Below are 3,986 nucleotides of genomic sequence, written 5' to 3' on the forward strand. Positions count from 1 at the left end.
TTTTCAAGCCACCGCATTTTGGGTACATATTCTTCTTTTAGCTATGCTTTCAAAATAAGTGTAGACACTGATGTTTACAACAAATAAATAAATAAAAATTCGATTATAAAAAAAAATAAAAATATATATATATACAAGCTTTATTCAAAATGCATATTGGTCGTAGAAGAAACCAAAAGGTATAGATCATCACTGTTTTTTGCTTCCCCACCCTTGTAATAAAGGCAGATGTAATTTATGCTGTCGTCACGCATGCAGGGCGTTACAATTACTTGAAACGTTACTGTGCACGCATGTTTGTAGTGCATGTCATGGCGCGTACCAATTCTCATACATAGCCAAATCAACACACTACTCACTTGTTTCATTAACACGTTGTCTCTGGCCCCCTTCTCTGTTGAACACGAATCCTCAACTTGCTAACAAAATCAATCTCACGACGACGAGGAACATCCTAAATACCTAACCCAAATCAATCTATACGTTAACCCAAATCAATATATAATAGCTTTTTAGCCAAAATGATCCATGAGTTTTGCATAACTCATCACTTTAATTCCTGAAATTTGAAATCAATAGAAGTGGTATCTGAGTTTGTCCATCATCAATCATTTTTGTGACAGCCCGTCCCTGATTTTAAGAGTTTTAAAGTTTTAATAAAGGATTTTACAAAAATACCCTTTGAGGCACGCGCATTATTTGAGGTTAATCGTTGTGTCATGCCATCTAAGATTTGTTTTCTTGACATATCCTCGTAGTACTCGTCGCTACGGACGCGTGGGCGCAGACGGTGCGTGATTTGGAGTTATATCGAAGAATTTATTAACGTTTGAAATTTGGGCATTTTAGGAATTATAATTTAGTAAAATCTGGAATCTCTTTTATGAAAGTGGACGGCCCAGATTTAATGAAGAAATAAATGGATGGCTGGGATGAGAAGAAAGAAGGTTTGTGTGTGTGTGTGCGTAAGAAAAAGAAGAAGAAGAAAAGATTGGGCAAAACTGCCCAACCAGAGGAAGAGAGAGCAGGAGCTCCGGAAGAGAAAGAAGAAAGTGCTGGCGAATGGGGAGAAGAGAGAGAGGAGACCGGCCAATCGGAACAGAGAAAGGAGGAAAGGAGAGAGGGCGAGAAGCGGAGGAGAGAAGGAAGAAAAATGGGTCTTCACCCGCGACCCGTTTTGACCCGCGACACCCACACCCAAATTTCGACGATTTTCACCGGAATTCTCACAAATTGGATCAAGGTACCACTTCCAATCAACACCTAGGCCTTTCCTTTTCATGTTTCACCCCAAAAATCATGAAATTTGATGGTGAATTGGTGAAGAACGCACCTGTGGGTGCCGCGACTTTCTTGTTCAAATTCTTCAAATCTTGAAATGTTTTCTTTCAATTACTAACACCTTTAGCATTCCTTTAGGACCTAGAACAAAGCCCAAGCATTGGTTGGGACGACGGAGTTGATTTGAAGACGAATTGGAACACACCCAATTCTAGGGTTCCGCACGGCTTTTGGTGAAATTGAAGTGTTTCCGGGCCAAATTGGCCTTGGCCTCAGGTATAAAGTTTACTCTACTCATTGAGATCTTCAATTCTGTATTTTTTGAGAATTTTTGGAAATAGTTGGATTTTCCGGCGAGCCGGGGCTGCCCGTGCGGCGGCGCGTGACCAATGGCCCGCCAATGTCATTCTTAGCATGTGTTTAAGGTTCTAGGTTCAGTTTTGATAATTGATGGAAGTAAATTGAGTAATTGAACCTAAGTTCGTTACGATTCGTGGTTAGGCTAAAAGGTAAATCGACGATCCAACCGTCGGATCGTCACCAAACTTTGATACGTTGTAATACGTAATATTTGAGGATTATAGGAACTTACGGATTGGGAATCTGATTTACGGATCTTTCGGAATTGGAGTTGTAAGTTCATAAAATAGAATGTTAACCGTCACTTGGTTTTGGAAATTGACGGAGATCCGACCGTTGGATGGTAATGAAATTTTAGGATATTGTCCTAGAGGTATATTGTGGACCTCTGGAAGTTATGGATTTGAAATCTGAGTTGCAGATCTTCCGGATTGAACTACGTAGTGACGTGTTTTATATAAGTTATATATTCTATCGATATGATTTCTGAGGTTGGATTTGATTATTGTTCTAGGCGCCGATCGTCATGACGCCTTGATGTGTTGTGCTAGGGAGTTGTTGGGCGAACTCCAGGTGAGTGGGCAGTATTTCTATTTATACCTATATACTATTGATATTTTTCCCAGAAATTGAGTTTAAATGAAAGTACGTTTTAAAATGCCATGCATGCATATTATGAGATATATGAATTGATAATTGATGCATATATATATGTGAATTGGTGTTGTGGACGCACAGGTGAGTATCAGGTGAGTTTTATGTTATTCATGTGAATCATTGATGATGTGAATTGTGTTGAGAGCTTATAACCTGCACCCCTGGTGTTAATGCTTATATTATTCACCGCACCGCACGCTCACCTTGGATCCAAGTAGGTGCATGTCATACAGACCGTTAGAGGGTTCCGACATGCTAGTCGTACAGACCACTAGAGGTGGTTCCGACTGGTAGGTGACCTTAGGTTATGTGCACAGATGATTGATGAGAGAAGCACTAGAGCGTATTATTACACCATTATTGTCGTACAGACTACTTTAGGTAGTTCCGACTTATGTGCAAAGTAGCACCGTACAGGTCACCGCGGTGACTCCGATTGGATTGGATATTGAGCTATAGAATTAACCGTACAGGACCAACTGTAGGGTCTCCGATTGATTCCTTATTTCACCTGTTATATTTATGCATCCATATTCTGTTTATGACATTATGGCATGGCATACTTTCTGGTTTTGGTAAAGATTGATGATTTGAGATATTTGAAGGTATATGCTATTATGTTATTTTCTGGGAAAGTATACAGGTTTTACAGTGAGGGGTTAGAAATGTTTTAAATGAAATGTTTTCGAAAAACTTTGTTTTACTGACCCACTTAACTTTGTTTTGCGCCCCTCCAGGTTCTAGATAGCAGAGCTTTGGTGGCCACGAGGAATCCAACGGTGTTCTAACAAAATTCACAAAAGTAGGAGTCACCCTCGGGTGTTTCATCTTAGTAATTGTATTTTTTTAAAGCTTCCGAACTGTGTAAATGGTTACGTCACTCTCACGTGACGGCCAGCATGCCCTCCTTCAGGACGGGGTGTGTCAATTTTGGTCATTCCTTGAAAAAGTATGTTAAACAAGAACCAAATGACAAAATTACTCTCAATTTAATAAACAATAGACCAAAATGATTTGACAAAAATTGAGGGTCTTTTTGTCATTTTCTCCTTATTTAATGGAAAACTTTCAAGAAATGACCAAAATAATTGATAGTGGACAAACTCAGGAACCACTTTTATTGATTTCAAATATTAGGGACTAAAGTGATGAGTTATGCAAATCTCATGGACCATTTTGGCTAAAAAGCTATATATAATTGAAGGCATAAATAAAAATAAAGACTATCATTGAAATGCTAATTAACCAAGATTCTAAAAGACGTTAAGTGTTAGTCGGGTAGTGGATAGAGGTGGATAAAAATAAAAACTCATTGAAATGCTAATTAACCAAGATTCTAAAAGATGTTATGTGGTAGTCAGGTAGTGGGTAGAGGTTTAGTGTCCACAGGATTAAGACTCGTTTTTTTATTTTAATTAAATTTATTATATAACATACAAAAAAAGAGTTTCTTATACTTAAAAAATACATAATTATATTTGACACACCCCGCCCCGAAGGAGGGCGTGCTGGCCGTCACGTGAGAGTGACGTAACCATTTACACAGTTCGGAAGCTTTTAAAATACAATTACTAAAATGGAAACCCCCGAGGGTGAGTCCTACTTTTGTGAATTCTGTCAGAACGCCGTTGGGTTCCTCGTGGCCACCAAAACTCTGCTAACTTAAACCTGGAGGGGTGAAAAACAAA

The 3,986-nt window shown here is 38.8% G+C and overlaps 1 long non-coding RNA gene across 1 annotated transcript; it reads left to right on the top strand.

Moving 5' to 3' along the window:
• The first annotated feature begins 1,061 nt into the window (after nt 1-1,061).
• Nucleotides 1,062-3,637, top strand: LOC139197884 (uncharacterized). The gene is made up of 4 exons (XR_011583261.1): nt 1,062-1,243; nt 1,420-1,557; nt 2,156-2,214; nt 3,036-3,637. It is a non-coding gene; the product is annotated as an uncharacterized lncRNA (long non-coding RNA).
• Nucleotides 3,638-3,986: the final 349 nt, after the last annotated feature.

The sequence above is a fragment of the Malus domestica genome, chromosome 07 (assembly GCF_042453785.1).
Source record: "Malus domestica chromosome 07, GDT2T_hap1".
In the NCBI taxonomy this organism is placed as follows: domain Eukaryota; kingdom Viridiplantae; phylum Streptophyta; class Magnoliopsida; order Rosales; family Rosaceae; genus Malus; species Malus domestica.